The sequence below is a fragment of the Triturus cristatus genome, chromosome 4_1 (assembly GCF_964204655.1).
Source record: "Triturus cristatus chromosome 4_1, aTriCri1.1, whole genome shotgun sequence".
Classification (NCBI taxonomy): Eukaryota; Metazoa; Chordata; class Amphibia; order Caudata; family Salamandridae; genus Triturus; species Triturus cristatus.
The window spans coordinates 1,254,713,434-1,254,740,880 of NC_140585.1; positions in this window are offsets into that span (position 1 = coordinate 1,254,713,434).

Genomic DNA, 27,447 nt, shown 5'->3' on the forward strand with positions numbered 1-27,447 from the left:
GTACCAACCTAGTGGTACGCAATTATTCACATATGACATCACAATTGCACTTCACATTGAACATAAATACAGACATTTATAAAAGAAAAGAAACAGTAAATTATTACATCTAAAGGCATAAACAGGATTGGGTTAAAAAACAAAATTTACATATGTGTTATACAGGAAATTGACATGAAAGGAGCTATTGTCAACAAACTATGCTGAGTGTGGACACCTGTCTGGTGATCTCCTCGTATTCATTTAATCCTCTCGCTACAGTATCAAAGCAATATATCCATCTACACTCGCGTAGGCTTCGAATTCTACTAAAATCCCCTCCCCGGGGGTTTTGGTGTAGCTTCTCTATTACACACCAATGTAGGCTCTCCGGTGTGTGTCCAAATGATGTAAAATGTTCCACGAGGGGTGCTCCCTGTACCTGGCACCGTATACGACTGCAGTGTTGCAGGATACAGGACTTTACTTTTTGTATAGTTTGTCCTATATATACAAAAGCACAAGGACAGGAATTGGCATAGATTACCCCGCTGGAGTTACAGTTAGTGTGATCTTGAAGTGTGTGTTTGCAGTTGTTGTGTGTGAAGGTTTTCAATTCATTGGCCATGGGACACACCCTCCATTGCCCACATTTAAAATGTCCATTCACGGGCGGGATGCTCCATAGTGTCATCTGTGAAGTTCTCGATTCTATGGGTAAAAGGGATTTGACAACATGTTCCCTTACATTCATGCCTTTGTGGAACGCATGCATGGGTGGTGGTAGTCCACCAAGTTCATCTGTCACCAGGTGCCAGTGGTTGTTTATAATTTTCTTGATGGTATTGCTCTTTGGGCAGAATGTAGTCACAGAAACTAACCTGTCTTGATCATTAGTCCTTCTCTCTTTGGGTTCCAGAAGGGAACCTCTATTGTTGAACCCTGCACGTTTGCGCGCCTTTTTTAATACTCTGAGCGGGTAGCCTCTGTCAGTCAGACGTGACATAAGTTCAGCTGACTCTAGGAAATAGTCATCCTTTCTGGAGAAGTTCCTCTGCAACCTTAGGAATTGTCCAAAGGGTAAATTGTCCCTAAGGTTGCGTGGATGGTGACTCGAGTAACGCAGGAGAGTGTTGCGTTCACTCACCTTTCTGTAAAGGCTGGTGTAAAGTTTGCCTTCTTCTGCTTATTTAGCTAGATCCACAAAATTGACTGTGGAATTGCTATAGTCTAAAGAGAATTGTATATCCTTGGAGCAGTTGTTCAACCAAGAGTGAAATTCCTTAAGTAGGATTTCCCTCCCTTGCCAGATCAGTAGTACGTTGTCAATGTACCGACGCCATAGCTCTATAAACTGACTGTAGGGGTTTTGTTCGCTCAGGATGTAGGTGTGTTCGTATACATCCATGAAGATAATTGCTAGGTTGGGGGCGAAGCTAGCCCCCATAGCAACTCCCTTCGTTTGTATGTAGAAGTCACCCTGAAACCTAAAGAAGTTTTTAGTCATGGCTACATCAAGGAGTTTGATGATGAATTCAGTTGGGACTCTGTGTGGCCTGGGACGTTTGTTCAAAACTTCTCTCATCACTCTCAATGCCTCACCCTGGGGAATGTTCGTATATAGGGATGTAATATCCATGGTTACCAGGAGGTTGCAATTCATATCAAATGGGCAATCGTCGACAAGTTGAATTGTTTGCATGGTATCCCTTAGGTAAGTAACGGTATTCTCAGAGATAGGTTTAAGGAATACATCTATATACTTGCATAAAGGCTCTAAAATGAAGCCGCAACCTGAGATTATGGGTCTTCCCGGTGGATCATGCATTGTTATATGTATTTTGGGGAGGGTATATATGGTCGGGATCCACGGATACTTGTTATTCAGGTAGTCAAACTCATGTGAACTTAGAAAACCAGACTCAAGACCCTCAAGTGTGATATGTTTGATGGCCTCCATAATCTCTTTAGTGGGATCTGATCTTAGTTTTTCATAATTACTCTCTACCCCTAATTGGGATAGGATCTCTTTTTTGTAATCATCAGTATTTTGAATCACAATAGCCCCCCTTTGTCGGAGGGCTTGATTTCTATTTCAGTATTATTGCGGAGAGCTGTGAGTGCTATATGTTCCGAACGCGTGACATTGTACTTGCCATACTGCCTACGGGAAAAGGCTTTTGTGATATCACGCATTACCACCTGTTCATATGCCATGATCTTGGGTGACATAAGATGGGTCGGTGGGACAAATTTGGATGGAGGACGAAGGCCGGTACAGGAAAAGGTGGGTTGGTAGGGGACTTTGTGTAAATAATGTTTTAACCGTATTTTACGAAAAAACTGATGTAATTCCATAATAAGATTGAAATTATTAGGTAGTGTAGTAGGTACAAATGATAGACCTTTATCCAGGATTTTTTGTTCCTCTGGCTTCAAATCGTATGGGGATAAATTCACAATAGGGTTTTTAGGTGTAGTTAGTATATTTCCTACCAACTGTAATGTTGGCGGCGGGTCTGGATGTACCCGTGTGTCTCCTGTTGATAGTGTACCTGTTTCTTCGCCCTCCCTCTGCCCGTGTTCCAGGTAGGTTCTCTCGTTGTCCTGGGTCTCCCCCAGGGATGACCGCTCCCTCTGTACTCCCACCATGGTGCTTCCAACAAAAAAGGTGGTTGCTGTTCTAAGTATCTCCGGCCAGTATTGTTCGTGCCTGTACTGGTGCTTGGCCCCTCTGCTTCAGTATCTGAACCCCCTTATGGAAACTCTCCTTACAACTTTAGAGAATATCACTCAAATGAAAAATGTGCATGTGGCCAAGTTGCATCTACCTGTTTATTGGACATCAGTTCTGTACAGTCTAGTAAATATATGCCCTTTACTTTTCTACACACTTTGAGCTCTCTTGACTCCTTTATATACACTTGAGCACTCTTTCTTACACGTTCCCTAGAACATTCTCCTACCTTCTTGACCCTCTAGTGATTGTTCCTTTAAATGACTAAATAAATATATTGTAATAATACCTAGTGGTTTTTCTGCACATTTGCTTGTTTTTATTATTTTCACGATTTACAGACGTTTGTGAGCTGATTAATGTAAGCTCAAATAAGTTGATAATTCTGCTAAACTAACTCTTCCTTGAATACCTGGCCCAGGACCATTGTTTCTTTATAATAACCGATACCCAGGTCCAGGGACCATTTGGGAATACCCCATTGTTTATAATAAGTATACCAAAATGGTAACAAGCCCGCAAGACCCTAGTTACGATGGGACCCCACAAAGGAATGTTTGCCTTAAGCAAGTCAATGGGGATACCATCCGGGCCAGGGGGTTTACTCTGCCCCTACTTCCTGCCAATGTCGTCCAAAGAAAAACACAGACTGGAGGAGTCTTAGGTGATAAGATCTGACGAAGTACTATCAGAGCCCTGACACATTTGAGGTGAATTGGAGTACAGCTTGGAGAAATGGGTAACCCGCTCAGACTCACTAATTACCACCCCAAGGCTGGGGGCTGATTCGTCCATTAAAAGGGGACCATTAACAACCTGCCAGAAATCACAGGTGTCTTTAGAAACACTTGCTTCAATCAGAGAAATTCAGGCCAAGGTTTTCAGTTCCTTCTTCCTGTTTTGCAGTGCTAAATTATAAGTCGATCTAGATCTTCTCACTTCCTGAGGGCGACGGGGTGACTTATGGAGAGCTGACAAAAGATGTGTATGGGCCCTTGAGCAGTTGGTAACAAACCATCAAGGCCCTCGGGGCTTAATCTGCGGTGAAGATTTAGTTAAGGTAGCTTTAACAGCCCCCGCAATTAACAAAAAAGAAGACTTGTTATCAGCATTAGCAGATGAGATATCCAAGCATGTGTTGAAGACGTCCCTCTCAGAGGAAAACAATCTTTCGAGAAAAACACCAAGATTCATGTTAGACCATCGCAAAGAAATACTATTGAGAACTCTAGGGGCAAACTTATCCAGACTAAGTTCCACTAGAATGTTTCTCTGACTGAATTCCAACCTAATCGAAATCGATTGAGGGAAATGATTACTCTCACAGGTCTGATGGGTCGTAAAGCCAGCTAAAACAAACTTACAATTGACAGAACATAGGATATAGTCAATAACAGAATTGTACCCACCCAGGAAGTAAGTAGATGTAAAGGGAACGGAGGGGAGAACCCAGCTCATTTGAAAAACCAAGGTTGAATGAAAAATTTCCTAGCTAACGTAACGGAAAGTTTAAATTCTATTAAGGACTCGGAGGCGAGGATTATGCGTTAGCTTTCTTCACTTTAATAATAGCAGCCATTCAAAGTCAAAACAAACAAACTACTATTCCCATGCAACATAGGGAATAAACATTATAATCATAGATTGTCCATGGCTAGAGTGTCCTCTTTAATGCACCAATCAGAAGTGCCCCCGGGCTTAACAGTCCTTTGTTTGTGACCACCCTTCCTCTTTCATTGCTCAGTCAGCCAGGAAATTCACATCAGGAGTCTTGTTTACTCGAATCCCCTGGAAAAAATAAAGAAGGCGTAAGCGACAGTCATGGCTAAGGCTTAGCCCTGTGGAGGAAAGTGACAACGCATATACGCAAACAGCATACTAGAACGTCACGTAAACACTCTACTTACCCCAGTACGAGGGAGGGAAGACAACAAAGATGTACCCTGGGTGGGATAATCCTCACTTCCGAGTCCTTAATAGAATTGAAACTTTCCGTTACGTTAGCTAGGAAATTTTTCATTCTATGTCAGGACCGGAGGCGAGGATTATGCTCGTTTAAAGCTTGCTCACAACTAGCTGAGCCATGTTAATAACCGGTTTGAAATAAAACCGCTTAAAGGTTGAGACCGAGGGCCAATCCGCTGCATTGAGGATGTCCTCTAGACGAGCTCCCAGGGTAAAGGCCTTGGAGGCCATAGCTCCTCTTGTAGAATGAGCACCAAAAATACTCAAGTCTATGCCTGCTTCCTGCATGATCCAATGAACCCAACGTGCAATCGTGGGAGAAGAAACCGCCTTATGAGGCTTCTTGAGCGCAATAAGCAACTGGCGCTCACCAGGAGGTCTCAACTCCTCCGTCATCTCCTCGTAGGCCTTGAGACAGGCCACAACACAGAGCTTGGGAGAGTCAGGGAAAGCAGGGGAGGAGACAGTAGTCGTCCCACACTTGGTGTGCCTACGAATGGTGAATGTGACACCGGTGGGAGAAAAAATCCTCCCGGAGACATCAAGAGCTCTGACATCGGAGACCCGTCTGCAAGAAATCAGGCACAGAAGCATAGCCATCTTAGCCGAAAGTTCTTTCCTGGACAGGAACCTATTTGGTTGCCAAGACTGAAAAAGGTTCAACACTCTATTACATCCCATAACTGGGAATACCGAGGTTCCGGGGGAAGTGACAGACGTATACCCCTAAGGAGTCTACAAACCAAGGGATGTTCCCCGACAGGTGTACCATCAATTAAAACATGACCAGCAGAAATGGCGGACCTAAAGGTGTTGATGGTCCTATATGCGAGGCCCTCCTCTGCTAGGGAGGCCCAAAAATTCAAGATGGCAGTGACATCCGCAACCACAGGATTGAAACTCCGTCGCAGACACCAACGACACCATCGTCTCCAGGAGGAGCGATAACGTTTGAGGGTACTGTCCACCCAGGCCTTGGACAGGAAAGTCTCTGCCGTTCCCGAAAGCCCCGGGACTGTCCATCGTCCCCTGTAATCTGCCACGCCATTAGCGTTAGGGAACCCTGTTCGATCAATGGGTGAGGGCGTCTGTCCGGACTCAGAAGAAGAGTAGGAAACTGGGGGAGTAGGATCGGAGAATCCCAGGAAAGTTCCAGAAGAACCGGACACCAGACTTGAAACCTCCAGATCGGCGAGATCAGGACAATGGACGCTCCCTGCCGGCTAACCTGGGCCGAAACCCGGGTTATCATTGCAAACGGGGGAAAGGCGTAGTCCGCTTCGTGCCTCCAATCCTGAAGGAAGGCATCGGTCCGCTCTGCTAGGGGGTCTGGCTTCCAACTGTAAAAGCAGGAAAGCTGGAAATCCAGACGGGAGGCAAATAGGTCGATTGAAAAAGGACCCCAAAAGTTCTGTATATCTGCAAACACCCTTGGGTGGAGCTTCCAGAGACTGAGATCGTGAAAGTGGCGCGAATGAAAATCCGCCACCTGGTTGTCCTGGCCGGGCAGGTACTCTGCCGTGACCGAAATCTGACGGTCCAGGCAATACTGCCAGAGATTCGCCGCCAAGTCCGAAAGCGCTCGTGAGCGAGTGCCCCCAAGATGATTGATATATCGGACTGCGGATATCTTGTCCATTTTGAGGAGGACACAAGAACAAACTGACTCTCTGGTCCAACACTTGATGGCGAATGAACCCGCCAAAAGCTCCAGACAGTTGATGTGCAACCGCTGTTCCGACGGAGACCAGACACCTCCCGTGGAGAAGTCGCCACACCGCGCGCCCCAGCCTGATCTGCTTGCGTCTGACTCGATAATTATATCGGGTGCCGAACCGAAGATGGCCCACCCATTCCAAGCTTCCATGTGGGTCAGCCACCATTGCAGTTCCTCCCTGGTTTCCGCTGTCAAGGCCACCTTGAATGAATAAGGGCGACCCCTGCGGAGATGTTCCGCCTTGATGCGTTGTAAGGCTCTGTAGTGAAGTGGCCCAGGAAAGATAGCCTGGATGGATGCCGACAGGAGACCCACTATCCGAGCCAATTGTCTGAGGGAGATTCGAGCCAATGTTAAGGCCCTCCGAAGTTCAGGGCGAATCTTCGTCAGCTTGCGCGCAGGAAGGCTGAGGGTGGACGCCACCGAGTCGATCAGAAAACCTAGGAAAACCACTCTTTGAGAGGGCACCAGAGTAGATTTGCGTTCGTTTATCACAAACCCCAGATTCTGGAGAAGATCTAGCGCGGTTTGCAGATGTCGAGACAGGGTGCATGGATCCTACGCCATCAGCAGGATGTCGTCTAAATAGACAATGAGTCTCAAGCCTGACGCTCGCAGGCGTTCCACTGCCGGCCTCAAGACCTTGGTGAAATACCAGGGAGCGGAGGACAGACCGAAAGGAAGTGTGGTGAACTCGTAGGTGGTGCTGCGCCACTGAAATTGAAGGAACCTGCAATGAGGAGGGAAGACGGGCACCGCTAAATAAGCGTCTGAGATCGAGGCGTGCCAACCAGTCCCCTGGGCGCAGGATGTCTCGCAAGAGATGGATCCCCTCCATCTTGAAGTGGCGGTAGACCAACCACTCGTTGAACTCCCGCAAGTTGATAACCGGGCGTTGACCCCATCCACCTTGACTACCAGAAAGAGGTTGCTGATAAAACCTCTTAGATGCAACACAGCTTTTTCTATAGCGCCCTTGGAGAGAAGGGCCTGGACCTCGTGGTCGATCAAACTCGCGTCTACCGCTGAAAAACAAAGTGGCCTGGGAGGCACTTCCTGCACCGGGGTGCCCAGGAATTCGATATGAAAACCCTGACTGTCTGAAAAACCCAAGCGTCCCTCGTGATAGAAGTCTACATTGGGAAAAAATGCGCCAGACGGCCCCCCCACTTTTAGACGGGAAGAAGGGAGAACACTCACCGGAAGGAATGGAGCCGCCTCCTCCTCTTCCGCCTCTGTTCTTGCCTCGTCTACCCCTGGTGGGGTAGAAGTTTCCGAAGCGGGCTTGATCCTGATATTGTCCCTGGTTAGAGCCTTGTCCTCTGGTCTGGTTTGGACGGCCGGACGAGCGGCGCCTACCTTGTCCGGCCCCTCTGAAAACCCGTGAGTGAAAAACTTTCCTGATGGAAAACTGAGCTCTATCTAGGGAGGTGAAGTTGTTAACGAATTTCCCTAGTTCTTTGATGAAGGGTTCCCCAAAAAGGCCACCTTGAGCTACAGGACCTGCCTCTGTGTCCGCAAGGTCTCCGAGCTTAGGGTCTACTTTAATTAGGAGATACCTGCGTCGCTCAGTGGAAAGCGCACAGTTGGCGTTTCCAAGAAAGACTACCACTCTCTGGGCCCATGAGGAGAGATGCTCAGGAGATATTAAAGAGCCCGAAACTTTGGCTTCCTCTGCCATGTATAAAATTTTGGTAATCGGCCCCAAGATATCCAATAACTTATCTTGGCACTCACGCCATGATCTGTCTATACCTTTTTTGGGATCTTTAACGAATTTCTGCAGGAATGTCGCCATTCTGGGGTCTATTTCGGGCGTCGCAGCCACCTTCCCGTCTAAAGTAGGGCGAGGACACTCTGCCCTAAGGCAATTGCGAGTGGCTGGCTCCAGCGGTCGGAGAATCCAGTTGGCCACATACTGGGCGACTTTTTCAGAGGGTGCCCAGTCAGAAGAGCGTGGATGCAAAACGTCATCAGGGTCCAACATGTCGGCACACAAGCTTCTGTCTGTCGCAGGCGGTTTGGCAGGGAGCCATGGGCGGGACCGCTCCGGAGAAGCGTCCGCACCGCCCTGGTCGTCAGGGTCCCCTCCTGAGGAGGTAGAAGGTAGTGGAGGAGGAATAGAAGTGGGGTTTATCGGGGTAGTGCAACTAGAAAGGAAAGCTTGCTTAAGGCGAGCAAAAGGGTCAGAACCCGCCCCCGCATCTCTAGCCCGCTTAGGCGGAGGTGAATGGTCACCTGAGTTAGTATCGGTGGCAGACAAACCTGAGGCTGAGGATTGTGCGGCCCTGGCTAGTTTTTCACAGGCTTGATCATTTTTTCGCGAAAGTCTCTCTTCTAAAGGAGTCATGGCCAATTCCACCGCTTTATGGATGGATTCGTCCACCGCATCATAAAAATCGTCTCCCCAGGGCATAGCTCCCAAGGGGACTTCTTCCCACTGCTCTTCATAGACAGCGTCATTGTGGGAGGCTTCCATGGTGTGCGGAAACAAGTATGGCCACAAAGCCTGGAAAGGAGGTTATCCTGAGTAAGGGTGGCTGGGCAGCAGCCAAAATATGGGCGGGCAAAGCTCGCAATGACAAAAGGCTTGAAGCCTAGGACCCAATTCGCCCTGGTGCAGAAGGTATTGTGAGGGCAGTCTGCCTAACAAGGGTCCCTGCAGTAAACTGCGACACTGACTCTGCTCAGAACAAAGTGTAAATGGCCTAAAATTACAGACCCCCACAGCAGGAACACCTCCTGCAGATCTGCCTAATGGCAGTTACAGACCCGAGTCACCAGGCGTTCACGGGGTGTAATATGTGTAAAGAAAAATGCTTAAAGGCAAGGTACATACCCTTGTCAGGGGCGTATGAGGCAGACTCTGGACAAGGCTCGCTCGCGGCGGTGCAGCGCTGGGTTCCGATGCAGTTTGGAATGATCGGAATCTCCAGCGCGCCCGTCGCGTCAGACAACGTCAGAATGCGCCCTCTAGTGGCGTCAGAAGGCCACCGCAAGCTCGCACCATTCACCGCCGCTAGAGAAGTGACAAGACTCCCGCGGCTGTAGCGAAAGCCGAGTAGCGGCGAAACGCTAAAGAAAACAATCCTAAAGCAACACGCAGAAAAGGTTACGATAAACAAAGCATCACTAAGTGGAGCGCGCCTACGGAAATGGCGCGCGCGCTCCACCTAACTGGTCCGTGAGGGAAACGGAAACATCGGAACGTCGCGCACAGTAGTGCCGCGCTGACAGTTAGCCAGGTAAAAAGCTTAAATTAGACAGATAAGCCAAAATTATTGCTTTAACAGTGAATAAACCACCAAACTTAATATAGAGAATAAGCCAGTATTGAAGGTAGAGAAAGGTGACTTAACTCGGCGGCAGCAGCGAAGAAAGAGGAAGGGTGGTCACAAACAAAGGACTGTCAAGCCCGGGGGGACTTCTGATTGGTGCATTAAAGAGGACACTCTAGCCATGGACAATCTATGATTAAAATGTTTATTCCCTATGTTGCATGGGAATAGTAGTTTGTTTGTTTTGACTTTGAATGGCTGCTATTATTAAAGTGAAGAAAGCTAACGCATAATCCTCGCCTCCGGTCCTGACATAGAATTTTAACATAAGGTCATTCAATAACACACCACAGCTATTATGGGGAAAATGGGGTTGATCATCATTATTCGAAACAACCATACCACAAATGTCCATAAATGGGCATGGTCATATTCGCTATTAAAGTTATCACCCCACACTAAAAGAAATTCCTTCCCTTCACAACAGCAAATATTATCAAGTTACAGTTGAAGCTGGGGCAGAACTGCATTGGTATTGTGAAGGGAAATGGTTTCATAACAGTTCACAATAAGATTTAAATTGGGTGTAAGAACGCAAACGATAATCAAAAAATATAAAGAAGATGAATCAGTTCTAATAGCACAGCCAGGCAACCGGTTAGAAACATAAATAGACAGACCTCCCTTCGGCCAGCCAGCATGGGAATGTACAGCAGCTAGGTGAAAAGTTTTAAACCCATTGATGTGAATCGGATCCAAGGCCCATGTCTTCTATAAACAGATAAACCAAAACTTAGACACAAAGTCCATGCAGGAGGGAAGAAGAAAGTTAGAACGGGGTCCAGCCACATTCCAAAAGAGGAACTGATATGGAAGTGGCTGCACAATGTCCGGCTTCCTGGGATTAGAAGCTGTAGCAGTAATACCGGTCACCAATGACAAGGGAACCTCCAGATTTAATGTGAAAGGATTAAGACTTGAGCTAGGTAATGGGTGGACCACAAGTTGGGGGAGGGTTCTACGACTCTAGTTTAAGTCAATCAATACCTTCCAGATCTGTTAGTGGGGAATAACGGTTCTGTGTAGCAATAGCAAAATGACACGCCAAGGAATAGTGATAGTTAAACTCCTGGTGAAATAGGGCCCACCTTCAAAGTAGATAGACAAGAAAAAAATCCCAATGGGAAGGAAGGCAGTTACTTGTGATGGAGAGTTTGTAGGGTTGGCCCTGGCTCTGTTGAGGATCGATTGTACCAAAGGGGGAGACTTAAAGGACATCACAAAGCAATCGTCAGACATGGTTTTGGCTCCTTTGCCGACCCAGTTGATCCTACCAACCATTTTTAGGTCCTCAAAACCTGCACCCCCCCCCGGGGTCTTCGCTGACCTCATACTGCATATAGCTGTCTCTCTTCACCGACAATATCAAAATGTGCTGGGCACCCTGCCTAATCAACCGAGCAAGCATCGCCCGCCTGATCACCCACAGCATGGAGCCTCTGGAGGTAAGCAGTATGCACAAATCCTTCTAAATGGTGCCAGCCATTCAGGAGCTTTCTCCGGCATTGCTCCCAGGCAGGAGAGCTTGCTACAACCCGCTGGCAGATCACACTCATGGCTGCGTACACTCCTCTAATGCATAGCTATATCCTGCTCCAGTTGTCGCTTGATCCGGTATGCAGTCTTCAGGCATTTGCCTCTGAGCACCACTTTCATAGCTTCCCGGTCTATAGTTCTACTTCCGATACTGCCCAATTCTCCTCAAAGTAGTGTGCCAACATCTCATCAACATGTGCAGCAAACACAGGATCAAAGAGTACCTCCGCTCTGAGCCTCCAGAGCGGGCTAGCCGGTCGGTCACTTCGCATAGCTCATTAACAGTGGGAAGTGGTCCGACAAGTATTGGGTAAGTATGGCACATCTCATACATTTTGGACCAGAGTTTCAGATACAAAGCAATAATCAAGCTGACTATAGGTACTAGATGAAATTAAATGAAATGCGGATTTGTACAGCACTGCTTATCGCCTTTGAGGGTATCCAGGCAATGTCCATAGGCACAGGAAGATTAAGTGATTTGCCCAGAATTACAGGATGTTGAGCCAACGCTGAAACTTGAACCTGGATCCCCATCTCCAAAGTCACCAGTTCTGGCCATTAGGTCACATCCTCTCCCTAAACAAGCAAATGAGTATACCTTTTCACCTCAGTGTCTCTTCCTCCAGATATCCACCGTCCCCAGCCCTGTTAGCAGGGCGCACAGTGCCCCGTCATGACTGGCTAAGTATTCAACTTAGGGGGCTCGAGGTCCAATACACCACTAAGGACACAATTGCAGTCACCTGCCATTATTGCATCCCTGTCCAAAATTCAGCTGCCGTCTTGGTCACCTGACCATAGAAGTTATGGCACTCAATATAGGGTGCATACACATTACCTAAGCATATACCCCTATTGTCCAGTGCCCCATGTAGGACGAAGTATCTGCCCTCAGGGTCAAGCGTATGGCTCTTGTAACAGAATGGGTCTCCAGGTGCTACCCATATCATGACTCACCTCACAAATCCGGAGAAGGAAGTGGAGTATAGTGTCCCCGCCTCCCCTTCTGCAATTTAGGCACACAGTCCCTCTACACAAGCGTTTCTTGTAAGAAAGCAATGGAGACCTTATTTAGATTAGTATAGGTTTAGTATACTTGAATCCATATACATGTATGGTGATTTAATAGACAGGCCTGTCTTTAGGGCAGTGCGACCGGAGCCACCTCATCGGGGGCTGACTTTGGAAGCCGCCATGTTTTCAAGTATATTTTGATATTAAAAGCACCTGCAGCTGCATTCCTGGCCTCCAGCAATGTTCAGGCAACAATAGAAGTGTCAAAATAACTACGGTGATTAATGTTCTTTCTGGAGAGGGTTCGGAGTTTTGTCTAGTGGCAGTTCTTACTCATCATAAGGTAGTGCAGAGGGTTACTATGCATGTTGCAAAGTACATGTACCATACAGATCACAAAGTGCATATAATGTGGCTAGATCAGTGGATTACTGCTTTTGTCAGAGCGATCCTTTTGTTACTTGCAATTTATAGGTTAATATCCTATAATATAACAGTTAGCTATTAAGTGTCATCAAAGAGCATGCTTCATGCAAACTGCAAAGTATAGATTAGAGCGTTATGATTTTTTCCCTAGTCTTTCATCATACAAATGTTGTAAAAAGGGTTCATTTGGGTATAGATCAATTCTTATTAGTAAAGACAACACCCTAAACATCGTGTTACATTTCAAATTCTGAGTTTATGCTAGTCCAGACCAAGCACTCTTAAACTATATTGTCTACCAATATGGATGACATGTGACTCCTTGTAGTCTCGGTCTTATGTAACATTTCCTATACACTGATTTACACATGTATGATTCATTGTTTTTGCAACGTGTGTGGGATGTAAAGTGCTCTGACACCCTAAACTGGTATGAGTGGCGCTATGAAACATAAGAAATGCATGACAGTGATTATGGAAACTTAAAGGGCACTGTTAAAGGGTGGTGGTGAGGGAATCTGCGGAGGTCACTGGGGGGCGCCAAGAAACATTGTCGAACTGGGTGCCACCAGCGCTAAAGCCAGCCCTGGTAATAAATATGTTCAAGGTACGTAGATGGTGAGTTAAGAATTGTAATCTTTGCATACAAATATACAGTTACCTTCACAATATTCTGCTAATCGCTATTTTGGTCATGATATTTTGTCCAGTTGGCTTTAAATTCCAATATGCAATTTATTGCCATATCTAAGAATACCAAGAAGCGTTTCAAATACGCCCTGATAATTCCCATAGACTCACATTACAGTGTAATACATAAGCATTAAAACCAGCATCTTTTGAATAACCCACAAAACACAAAAACCTGGACTTTCACATACCCTTTGTTTATGGAATACGAACTTGACCACTCCAGCAATATGGACTTTTGCTAAATAAGGTCTCACCACACACTCAGCAGATGCACATGTCTGGACGCATAGTATGGAGGCTTGGTACGAGGGCCATTCAATCATCGCTTCTGACAACTCGCTTCCTCTCAAGATATAACATCTTCCCAAAAAAATAGGAAATTCGAGGGAAGGGAGTGGCATTATTTACACCTTAGCGCTGACATACACAATAGTCCCAGACCTGATGTTTTCAGTTCTTTAAGTCCGTAACATCATACTGCACAGTCAAGCTGAATAGTTTGTTTTACCTGATCAACACAGGGCTATGAATACTCATTCTAGTCTTTGCTATTCATGCCCTGCACTTTATGTTCACTGGTAACATTGAAAATAGATTGTTAATTGTGCAAACGCAAACCATTTGGATGATTCTTAAAGGTATCAGCTGTGGCTCATAAGTCAAAGACAACACCCTTTCCAATCAAGAAATTCAACAATGTATGGGAAGAAGAGTTCAGCAAGGTTTATAACACAGCAGGACTAAAGAACCTTTGATCTGGAGTCCTTGCTCACTCTCATTCACAACAAAATATCATATGCACCTAAAAAGTCGACCCTTGCCGGTAAAATAAATCAAATGTCTAGTCTAAAATTCACGTTCAACAAGTGAAAAACAGTGGTCCCACAGAAAAAAATGCAGTAACCTGTCCCACTTTGCTAAAAGCATTAATGAGGCTCTGAATTGAACAACGTAAATCTTTAACACATTCTATGAAATTTCTAATCCTAAAAAGCCCCAGCAACTCCACACAACCCTGCGAAGATCTTCTGGACATTGAACTCTAATTTATGTGAATTCATCAACACCAACACATCACAGTCTCCTTACTAAGCACTTACCCATCGAATCCCTCCAATTACCTTTTTCCTTCTTTAATGTCAAGAAAGGAAGTACATTTGGTTAAAAAAAAGGAATCCTTCAACCCCCCACCCCCCCCTCCGGTGAACCACGGTCAGCTGCACTCAACAAGAAAGGTTTCCAGACCATCTCAGATGGTATCATGAGCAACGAAACATGCAATCCCCACACTCCTCGATCAATCTATGGCACAACCCTAACTGTTGTCCTACTACTGACTGATTTCACTCGCGAAGTGCGGAAACCGCAAGGACAGAGAATGCAGTGAAGTGCGCGTGTAACATTTGGCACCGCACACTTCACAGAGTCTCTACACCAAGTGTGTTGTTGCTTGCGCCTTCGGTCTAATTAGTCAGGGAGTTAGTGTAGTTTGTATACGCACATAGATTAGCTTAGGATAGAGTCTTCAGAGTACGGCGGAAAAGTTAGTTAGGAACTTTAGAGTATCAATAGTTCAATGCCAGAAAATTCAGCTGAAGATACAAGATAATCGGCTACAAAATCAATGGAAAAGTAATTCTTACTTTTATTCTCCGTGCTCATTGGCAGAAGGCAAATTCTAATTAGTCAGGGAGTTAGTGTAGTTTGTATATGCACATAGATGAGCTTAGGATAGAGTCTTCAGAGTACGGCGGAAAAGTTAGTTAGGAACTTTAGAGTATCAATAGTTCAATGCCAGAAAATTCAGCTGAAGACACAAGCTAATCGGCTACAAAATCAATGGAAAAGTAATTCTTACTTTTATTCTCCGTGCTCATTGGCAGAAGGCAAATTCAGTTCCTGAAGACTGCGTAACCGTGAGTATACCACCTAGAAAAGAACGAAAAACAAAAGTATAGAATTAAGAGGATATTCTAAATTAGTTTGCACTTGAATTGAAGGTAAAGAAAAGTTGTATCATTAAAAGAATAGGAAGAAAGAAGGCAACAAACCTTATATAGAATTTAAACATATTTTACAAAATTACAAATTTAAGAAGAGAAGCAAAGGCCTAGTTTAGAGGTTAAGAGTTTGAATGAAAAGAAATACAAATGGACTAAGAAGAAACATTAAAGAGAAGGTTCTAACTTAATGTGGTGTTATATTTATATTACAGTTCACCTGTAAGTTCCCTAGAGAAAGATGTTAAAGCAGCAAGTGATATATATACATGGGAGTGTAGCGGTGAACCGAAGGAGAGCTAAACAAGGCAGTCTCTTCTCTATCCTGACCCCCTTTCCCCCTCTGGGTTTGCTTAGACCCTCAGCATTCTTTGAGATCTGAGTGGAATCTAGGGTTGGGAGTTGGGAAATTAGCATCATTCTGCTCCTGTGAAGTAGAGGTAAATAGGAGTACTGAGTGTTATGACAGCACTAAATAAGTATACGATCTTCTGTTCCATCCTCCTGTAAATAGTAATGCAGAGCTCTTGAGGGGTCTTCCCTGTCCACTCAATTCTTATGTGTCATCATTAAATACTCAATTCAGGCTTTTTGCCCATGAAAGTACACAATCAAATATAATACACATATTAAGTTAAAAAAACAAAGAAAAATAAAATACATAGTACTTATATCACAAGATAAAATACCCAATGCCCAAGAGTCAATACAAAAAAAGAGTACCCATAGAAAATAAATAACAGGGTATCCCTTTAAAATGTATCAATAAAAATATTTAACATTATGTCAAAAAGTGCACCAGGTAAAATCAGGAAACTGTAAAGATCATATTTCAAGCAACTAGGATTTGAGGGGCTGGAAGAAGGAGCGACAAGGTGAATAAGTCAACCTTGTTTTTCACTCCAGCGCCTTATTTCTCATAGACCTCCTACAGTGGAGGAACTTGGATAATGCACAGACATCTGTCTGCTTGGATTCCTTGTGGAGGAGCTTTATTGTGACCTCAAGTTTACGGCAGCCAAGTTGCTTACACAGAGGAATAATCCATGATTTCCTAGGGGTGAATATGGCCTGGGCAAAAAAAAATTAAATGCAGCAGTGATTTTTCTGACTGTTGGCAAACAGGACATACAGTACGTATTGTGGTCGAGTGATTCCATTTTGCTAACAAAAAACATTAGTTGTATGGAGACATTGCGAAATTTAAGAAAGAGTGACTTTGCAGCTAAGGGGTCAATAAAATCCAAAAAAGGGCTCCCATTGGAAATTAGGTTTAAAATCTAAATAGAGGGAAGTAAGTGACCCCTCGGTCACATTCTGAAGTAGTAGCGGCCTAAGATGGGCCTTGTGTGTTATTGAATTAAGGCCCATATATAATCTACCTCCCAAATAATCAAACTCACTAACCCTTTCTAAAATGGTTCCCCCAACTCTATTCGACTCCTAAATGTTTTGTGAGGACTAATAGTCATGAACTTGGTCTTAATTTATTACGAGGCCACGTACAGTGCAAAAATCTTAAAATTTACTCACCAAATGCTGTATGCCACTGGAAGTCTTAGAGATCAAGAGGTTATCATCTGCAAATAGCAGAACAAAGTTTTCCGGCCACCCAAGCAAGGGGAGTCGTTTAGGCTATCCTCCACATAACATATCACTTCATTAGGATACAAATAGAGTTGGTGCAAGGACACAGCCTTGCCGGACTACAATCTTAATCTCAATACGTTCAGTTAACTCTCATGCCCATCTCACTTGAGCATCAGTATCCTGGTGAAGACAAGTCAGTATATCCACAACATTAGATGGAATCCCACTATTCCTGAAGACAGCCCATAGTTTGGCTTTAAGCACTAAGTTGAATGTACTACTTTAGGCCAACAAAGACCACGTAGTGATGAGCCTTCTGGATAATACCTATTGTCCAATAAATTAATACAAATCTAAAGATCTGATTAATCATACTAATTCCTCATCTAAAACCAGCCTGCAATGGAGAAAGGGCCTGATGGTCCTCTGTCCAAGAGTCCAGTCTTCCGAGTACTAGCCTACCTTTTGGGCTACATCTATAAGGCTAACAGGCCTATAGTTTAATGGGGAATCCTGCAGGCCTTTTTTTATAGATAGGCACAATTTGAGCAGTTTACCAGCTAGCAGGGATACTTGCTCCTTCCAAAATATGATTTGACAATGTATTAAAGTATAAGGCCCATAACTCAATTTCAGCCTGGAAAAGGTCGCCCGGGACCCCATCTAGTTCAGCTGCTTTTCCAGGGGCAATAGCCTTAATTTCCTAATTTGTATCCCTTATCTCCATCACCAAAGGGCCTATACGGGGGTTAGTTACATCTTGTTCTTGCATAGCGTTATCAGCCAGTGGGCCTTGCTGTGACCTGTATAATTCTGTAAAGTGGGTATGCCAAACCTCAGGGGAGATTGTGTTTGGCAAAAGCCTTGAAGGGCTTTCATTGCAATTCGCTACCAGCTTCCAGAATGATTTAGTATTTTGTGATATAGCTGCCTTATAAATGTCTTCCTATATCTTTGAATCCAAATTCCTAAGTGCTTTAGCTTGGGTCAGTTTATATTAATTTCTTTTGAGTCTAATTAGAAATATGTCACTCAGAGCAAGTGTCTGTTGGAGTTCATTCTTTTTATCATTGCACAGTTTGTTATACCAAGAGCGTTTGGGATTAGAGTGGGCCCTAGCAGACTTAAGAACTCATGGGAAGCACTTGCCTAGGGTATACACTAGTGAACCAAGGAAGGTCCCTAGGATGGTGGAGGCTTAGACTATCTAACTATAGTGTTGCTTCCATAAGGGCCCTATTCAAACATTCTCTAGTGCACTGATCATGGACTACATGACTCCATTTAATCCTATGCCTATCATTAGATGGCTGTACATTGGAGGCAGCAAGAGAAATGGGGACTTCTGACAAATGACAGAACAGGCCATTCAGTGTACCATGGAGGGCATTGTGATCGCTATTGTCCCTAGTTATTATCCTAAAATCGGCCAAGTGCCCCCAGATCTGCATGGAAATTAAGATGTAATCAATTCTACTGGAGAGGCCTGGACGGTTAAAGGTATGTGCGGCATTGGGATCCGAAAGCAAGCGGTCATTACATGCCCTCAAGGCACATGTTAGGGTAAAAGACAGGAGCTGATACGCAGATCCAGTCCAGCGCTTTACTGGAGCAACATTAAGAGCAGGTATCCCCCACTCCCCATCCTTTTCAGTCCCCCATAAGTGATTACCCATATCACAAGGCTCATATGTAGCAGTGAAGTCGCCCGCAAAAATAGCAGTATTGTGACAGTTAAACGAGGCTCTATGTTGGGCAAGATCCCGCATCCCCCTAGTCATCTTATTATAAACATTATACAAGTAATAGGTTTGCGTGTCGGTCGTGATGATGAATATGTCCAAGATGACATGTTAGACGAAGGGAAGGGTCTGTACTTTGGCATTAATATTTATTTTGGCCCAAATAAGAAGACCGCCTGATGGATGGCTCTTACTAACACTACGGGCAAGTACATGATAAATCATACATCATGATCTGTGGGGCGGGTAGATAGCCCAAGTTTCTTGAAAAAGCTTCAGATTGAATTAGTCAATAACAATTCCCCCAGGATGGGTGATCCAGTGTACGCTTAATGCCTGTAATGTTCCAAGAAAGAATATTAAAGTTGGTAGAATGACAAGAAATGGAATAGGGGGTAGTGGTGATTATACCAGGGGGGTAACCCTACTATCTAGACACACTGGGTCTAAATCAAGGCAATAATCCCCACTACTAGTACTGGGAATTATGGGTACCTCATTCAGTCAAACTACCATTGGTGTGCCCAAAGACTTGGCCTGATCATGATGGTTTCCTATTAGGGGGGTCATTGAACCACAACAGACCAGAGGATTCAATTTAAACCGGGCCATTGGTGCCACAGCTAAACCCTGACACAATTCCATGATCACCAAGTCCTCTGCGAAGAGCTTTGACGTCAACTCAAGCCTGTCGAGAGAACCTTGAGGGGTCAGAAGAATCATGGAATCGCTTCGCATCAAGGATATCAGAGCAAACAACCGAGTAGCATTGATGTGCAGATCGTATCTGAAAGATATTCTTGTTTATAAGTGACTTGGTATTATGATGGGCACACACTTAGGTAGGATAGGGACCTTGGTCATGTAGATCGGGACTGTTAGCATATTTCTCATCTAGGCCAACCTTGGTATACTAGGGAAACCACTAAAGCTACTTCTCGGGGCAACATGGACGTGAGACTGTATTCGCCCATTCTTATTTTTGTAATCAATGTTAGAAAACCTTCGGCCATTGCCTGGGACCGAAGCTTGGGCAGGACAAATTACATGAAGTGTAGGTTTGGGAACCAATGGTGGACCAGTGCGTGGACGAGAATTAGCAGCAGACAGAGAGCAATTTATAACCATTTTATTTCTTACATTATTCCTCTCATTAATTAGTGTGGTATAAGCAGTACATTGGACAGATTGAGGGATTTCAGTCCGTGTTGCCCCCCCTCACCTCCCGCCCGCTTATCTTATCTCTTCAAGTTGGACAGTTATCTAAGCTGATAGGGACTACAAATCACCAACCTCTAACTGAGACTATGTACCAGGTTGAGGACTTGACTATCCTCACTACTGGTGTATGTGCTAAAATTGGTGGGCGATAAGACTATAGAAGGTACCTGGGAGGGGGGCAGCACCAATGGATCCCTAGTTTTAGATGCAATCATGGACAATCCCAAATCAGGAACAGGGAAGGCCAGGGGTGCAAATCTATTGGCACATACAATTAATGGGGGCAATGGTATCGGTATTTTAACACCAGTAGGGGATTTAAGTGAGAAAGGGGGTGGGTAATTTCTAGGACCAACCAAAGTAGAACCATCTGGAGTGGGGTTCAAACAAACCTGTCGAGCTATCGATGTTTTAGTTTTAATTTTCTGTTTCTATAGAAAGATAGAGGGAACTTTCTTCGAGTTGGTAGAGAAATATGTGCCAGACCCTACCCCCCCACAAAAAGAGTTTCAAATTCCTCAATCAGTGTATTAATATCTTTTAGTGTGGCATTATTTACTAAGATATTTGTTGGAACTGTAGAAGCTAGATTGCGATTTTTAGTCCTCTTTCCCTGAGTGGGGGTCTGTTGCTTTCCTTTTTCCCATGGCCTAATTTGCAGGATCACTGCAGAGTGTCTATCTGGCAATTAGGCATCATAAATACAAAGATAAGCCAGATGTAATGTAATTAGGGCCTCACACAACAAACAAATTTACGCTGTTCCAGGCACAAGGGAAACAATTCTTGATGCAAGGCCGATAATGTACATACAAAAAAAGAATCTAAATCTTTAAAAGAGGGGCCTCCCAAAATAAAAGGGCACAGATCATACCCCAGTAACATGAGCGATGAAAGGGGAGTGGCCCCGCCCTGGCTTTTCTTGTCGCTAACGGGCACAGGATGAGCCTGACCTTGGCCCAGGCTTTGCCCAGGCACAGCCTGTGTCGTGGGTGACAGAGTGTGTTTTAATAGCGCTCTGGGAGCAGCTCAGGTGTGGGTTGAGTCTGGGATCCTCCTCACCCTAGTTGATGCAAGGATTTTGAGTCCCCAGTGCATGCGGCCAGCAGCTCCAACTTGTCTACAAGCCTCCCCTGGCACAAGACCATCATTAGGTAAAATCCAATCCAGTAATTGTCAATAATCTTTCAATACATTCCATGATATGATGGACAATGTTGGTGTGCCTTTAGCAGTGGATAAGACAATTGGCCCAGACATAGTTTTGACGTTTTTGGTTATTAAAATTGACTCCATCAGCCTGCAGGCCAGGATGCCAGTGGACAAAATAATAAAATGTTGGATTTACTTTGAGTTGGTAGAGAAACAGAAGGTTTTGGTGAGAGAGGTGGTATTATTGGGACACTTGAATTTTGCCTGCAGGGTGGTGAGTGCAGGGAGGACCTTTTGTAGGAAACTGGGTTTGGCTTTGGCAGGTGTATCATTACCACACCACAGGGTTCGCATGTCTGCTGGGGTGCAGGCTGATTTACAGATATGTAGGCCTTTTTGAAAACTCTCAATGGCTTTTCCTTACTTGGGTTGGGTAAGGATGATGAATGGTCATTCAAATTTTTTCTGACGTGGCAGGCAGTGGTGGTTTTGAACTATACTGGCAATGGAGGTGGTGGTGCATTGAACAATGCCCAGAGAGTTGGGGGGGAGAAGCACTACATTCCTTGTAGTTTTTTCCTCTGTCAGGGGCTTTGGTGTTGTGAAAATAAGAAAGTGGCATTTAACAGGGACAATATGGCTGTTGTAAATATTGTTAATAGGCAATCCACTATGGATGTGAATGTTCTGCACCTGTTGAGAGTGTTTGTGTTGCGGTGCTTGTAGTTCAACATAGTTTTTGGGTACCGGCATGTCCTGGGTGTAGCCAATGACACTGCAGATGTATTATCACAATCGCTGTGGCTGAGGTTCCGTGGACTTGTGCCAGAAGCACAGCGAGAGAAGACGCTGATGCCGAAAGACTTATGGAAGCTAGGAGACAGATAATACTGCAGCATTTGCAAATATCTCAAGCATCCTCCACTAGGAAGGCTTATCAGTAGTCATGGAGAAAGTTTCTAGAATCAGGTTCAAGGCACAAAGCTTTTGCTGGCGGGGGGGGGGGGGCACTTGGCATCAGGAAGACATGTTAAATTTTATCATGACGTAGATTGAAAGAAGTTTATCACTGGTTACTACTGCGGGGAAGTTAGCTGGGAAAGCTTTCGGTAGGAAATTCTGGTGGTGTTATGCGCCTGTGGTGAATGAGTTAGGCCAGAGGATATTGGAAGGCTGGTCAAGGGAGGAAGAAGAGGGAAGGAATTAGATGGCCGATCACATTATCACTGCTAAGGAGGTTGTTACCTATTTTATAATGGTTATGTCATGAAAGAACTGCTCCATTTAGGGGAGAATGATCTGGTTCAATGGGAGGGCTAGGCTCTCATAAATAGCATGAAGAGAGATTTTAAAGAGTAGTTCTAGAGGTTGTGGTCCAGAATGACATTGGTTTGGATGGCTTTCGTGGCACAAAAGAACTGTAGAGGGGCAAGTGATCCAGCGGCAGTTGGCATGGCATACAGGAAGCCTTTCAGACATATGTCCAATTTTTGTATCCCTGAGGGGAAATGGAAAATGGATCATTCTTTTTTGAAGGCAAGCATTTATTCAGGGATGACAGGGTACATCTCTCTATAACGTGGATGGAGTTATATCTGATGCAAATTAGATTGATGTTGGCTAGTTTGTTGGGGGGAAAACCATTGCTGAGATGAGTGTCTGTTTTCCGCAAGTAAAAAAATACCTGCAAGCATGCGTGGCATTTATGGGGATGGTTTGAAGGCCACAAAAAGGTTGCTTACGCTGCTGAGTGCGTGAATCAGCTCGGGTGAGGGTTTAGGGGGAGTGGTTGGGAGTTTGTTATGACTTCAGATATGATACAGGGATAGTTTTTGGGCTAAGAGAAAGGAGTTATAAAGCAAGGTTGGGGAGAATTGTTAAGGGAGTTGTTTGAGTTGTTGGAAATGTTCAAGGGTGAGCCTAGTAGGGGTGTATTGCTTAAGTTTAAACATGATAGTGCGGCACTGATAGACTGAAAAGCGACAGCCATGACATTCTGATTTACACCTGCCTCATTAAAGCAGCATGTTCCACATAAATGGGAATTATGATTTTCTGGGATATACCATCTCACCTGATAGGGGTCTGGTTGGCAGGTGACAAGAGAGCTTTTCGGGCATGGTGGTACGGTTGTCGATTGGTTCAGGGTCTGGGGTAAGATGGGTGTAAGGGTACTGAAGGAAGTGACCCGAAATGGGTCACCCGGATCACTCACGACCACCTCTCTGCCTTCCAAACAATGAAAAGTCGATCAGACAGTAGAGGATACAAACCAGTTAGTTTATTGCTAATACGCTGCAGCCAAGCCCAGTCTGACCAGTCTCCTGGGATGACTGCCGAGGGGTCTGGTCTCCTTCCACACGGTAGTACAAATGATACAATTCCAACACCTCTAGAGTCCCGCCCAAACCGGAATTTTCCAGCTCAGGCAATGGTGAACAAAGAAGACACATAAGATGGGCAGTGCCACTGGGCAGGGAACATGCTATCTCAGTCCCAAGGCTGTTTGGCAGCTCTCTACCATGTAAAGCTGTGGGAACGAGTGTATCTAACGGTAAAGGTATGCAACAATGGATAGTACATTCATTAGTGCTACAAAGCTTCAACCTTGAGAAGTACAAGCTGGAGGCGCAGGGCAGCCTTTCTGCAGAGACAAGCATTTATGAGACAGACACTCAATCTCTGATACAGAGCAACATGGCGTTGATAAAGATGGCGCCATGCATGCTAACTTAACGGAATAGAGGTTTAAACATAGCAAAGGGAGCATTTTAATCATGTGCATCACAGAAATAACATTTCAAATCTAACAGACCCTCCTTTTAGCATGCATGCTAAGAAGCTTTATTGGCGCCATCAGGTCAGGGTCTTTACAATTCTAGGACTGGGGGAAAGGGGAATATGCACTCATGCAATCAGTATTCGAATATCCCTTCATCTAGGTTAAATAAATCCTGAATACCTTGAACCATCATAACTCTTTCATCAGAATTTCGCCTCGGTGCTTGGGACGCGGCTTGAACATTGAGACACAACATGCACAACAAGCAGGAAGGCAGTGTATACACAGGCAATATGTCAGAATTACACCAGCTATAGCAATGAGGAAAGTAAGGATCTTCCAATCCCAAGTGGCGAATAAACTCCAGAAACATCTTATGCCATTTCTGTATGGCAGTGAATACAGTGGGGGCATGGTCAGGGATATATACACAACACCTACTACCAATGACGCGACAGGCCCCACCCCGGTCAGCCAGGATAACGTCTAAAACCATACGATTTTGAAGGGCAACAAGTCTCATAACCTGGACCTTTACTGTGATGTTTGTCAGTATTCCTGCAGTCATATTAATGACTCCTTCCACCACCCTTGTAAGCTTTCTAATATTTAGACTATTGGCTATGGGGCCCCAAATGGGTATGATGCATTTCATGGCATTCGTGAACTGCTGCATCGTGGTGTCGGTCTGATCAATGTCATTGGTGTTAATCCTTTTCTTAGTCCAGGGCACACGGCCTCTCTTCGTTGCAAACGATGATCCTTATGATAATTGGGAGGAGCTATGTACACAGGCGGCAGGAGGTAGGAAAGGTAGCACCTCCCCGACCACCCTTCAGGGCGCCAGACATAACCTTGGTATCCACAAACAAAATAAACATTACGGGGCAGGATCAAGGGTGGACTTCTTGTTACTCTCAAATTATAAATAGAGTTGCATCTGCTCTCTCCCACCTCTGTGTCTCCTACCCCCTGGACACAGAAAGGGGCCATAACGTCCACCACTGACAAGGGTATCGGTTTGTCCTCAGTAACGTTGCGGGCCTGGAAAGACTGGTAATATTCTGATGAGTTGACCTGTAGGATATTCTCTCTCTCTACCGGAGACCAATTACCCCTCTCACTCTCTTGCATGTCTGCATGCAAGAGCTCAGAAACAACCTGCCAAACGGCTCTCTCTTCCTGTGGGGGCGCCAGGGGGAACTCTATGCTGTAAATGCACATTCTGGGTCGAGGTACGTGAACTAGTACTCTTTTGTTCTGATGTGTCAGTCTGGGGGAAAAAAGTGACCATGCCCAGTAAAGCAAACCACCCCTCACAGCTATTAACATATGACAAGGGCATGGATAACACATTCTCACTTTTATGTGTTACAGAGGGCAGTAGTCCACATACCCAACGCTTTGTCGTGTTATAAGCAGCATGCGTCTGATGCATCATTTGAATGAAGATGTTAGACCTGTCAGTCCTAGGGTGGTCTTACCCTGCATTTTTTCCCTTTCTGCCTCCATTTTTACCACCATCTTTTGATGGACATAGGACTATGGGCGCCTTACCGCTGCTGAACAGTGCTGAGGTGCAGGTGCTCTCTCCTAATAATATGGCTGCCAAAGGCCCCTGCTACTGCGGAGTGGCCACTGTCCTTCGGTGCGCTAGTAGTTGGGATCAGGCTGGGACATTAGGATACTGTAACTCTGAGCGTCCCGCCCCTGTCACCAGAGAAGCCACCACAGAGTCCCTAGAGCCTTCTAGAATTCTCCAAACCCCCAGGTTGGCGCCAGGACTTGCCACCTTTTTGCAGGGTCACCTGACCTAGGGGTATAAAAGTAAGGGAGAGAAAACCTGACAGTTACTTGGAGCACTACTGGACCTGGGGACCCTCTGCTGGAGTATAGGCTGCTGGGCCTGGGGGAAGCTACACTACTGAGGCCCTGATGCCCCCAAGATAGCTGAATGAACCTGCCAGCCTGCTGACCTTGCCCAGTGGGAGGTGAGCCTGGGGTGCCAACTCCAGTGTGCCTACTCAAGACTTCCATCTTACATCCTGCTACTACCCACTCCCGCTGCAGCTTAACCCTGCCACTAACCCTGGGGAATCCTGCCGGTTGTCTACCACCAGCGCTGAGTCTGGGAAGTGCTGTGCCCCTAACACCTGAATCTCTCCAACCGGCGCTGTGATCCCTGTGGGCTGAGGAACCTGCGAGCGTTGCTGCTGCTGGGGAACCCCAAGGTAAAGCGCTGTGACTCCCGAGCGCTATATTGTCGGAATCTGTCACCCCCTGCAAGCGTTGTGCCCCCTAAGCGCTGTCCTTCAGGAACTTGTCATTTCCTACCCGCGCTGTGCTGGCGCACCACTGTGTACCCAGGACCAGGAGGGGCTGCAATTGCGACCGGTGCCGCCCCTTGAGGACTAACGCCGTGCCCGGCGCTGTGCCTGTGAAGCGCTAATTGCCCCTGATCTCCTCCACAGCCCGGGTACCTGAGAGACGGCGCTGAGGCTGAGGAGGCGCTGTCTGCCGAAAATCACCGCCGCTGCCCGGGCGCGAGCAAGGAAGAAGATTGGGTGGCGCTGAGTGCTGCCGAGGCCCCCGGAGCGAAGGGAGGGCCGCAGCGGTTACCCCCGAGGCCGCGCTAGGCCGGGAGAGCGCGAGGAGGGTGTCGCATAGCAACCGGGGCGCCAGCCGTATCACCCAAGAAGCCGTGCTTTCATTGGTTCCCAGGCCTCAAGGCTGACCGAGGCCTGGAGCTGGCTCCGTTCGTCGCTGGAGGGGCTCCGCTGCCTGTGGGAGCCCCTCGATCTGCTTTTCCCCGCCTGTGCACGCCAAGGGTAAGGAGAGCGGAGGAGCACTCGCCTTTCCAGGTACTGTTTCCAGGGGCATTTTGAAACTCATTGTGGACAGGCCAGGCGACCGGAAACCTCCACGCTGAGGCTGGGCCTGTTCACCTGAACTGCTTCGCTCTGGGAGGGGCATTCGTGTTAAGAGCGGGCTGCCAGGGACTGAGTCATGGGTGAATGGGCAGCCCCGTGACCGGCCAGTTGCTGGGTGAGGTCTGGGCCCAACAGTAGGGACCGTAATTAACTCCCTGCATGCCGGAGCTGTCAGTGTCTGCCCCGGACCTTCACCTTTAAGGGGACCAATCCCATTCACAGCAGAGGTGGCCCCAGGGGCTCCTGGGGCCTGGGAACTTCCACAACCTTGCCAGACACGGGTAATAACTGATTGGGGCACGACCCCCCCCCCTCCACCTGCTGCAATGTCCTCCGTGAACCGGTACTAAACCTCTGCCTAGGGACGTTGGCATGTAGAGAATATATTCGCCTATCAGAATAAGCCTGGTCACCTGTTTCACCTATCTGAATAAGCCCGACTGCCTGTATTGGATAAGTGTATGAGGCATGGTACCTATATTGATTATATGACCGCAGGAGACAGGTTACCCACATGGATTACATATCTGCCTAGGAATTATCCCCTGAGCCGTATGACCTGCACTGCACGGGGAAATGTTACCTCAAGTGAACCTCTGTCTGAGAAATGTTTCTGGTATTG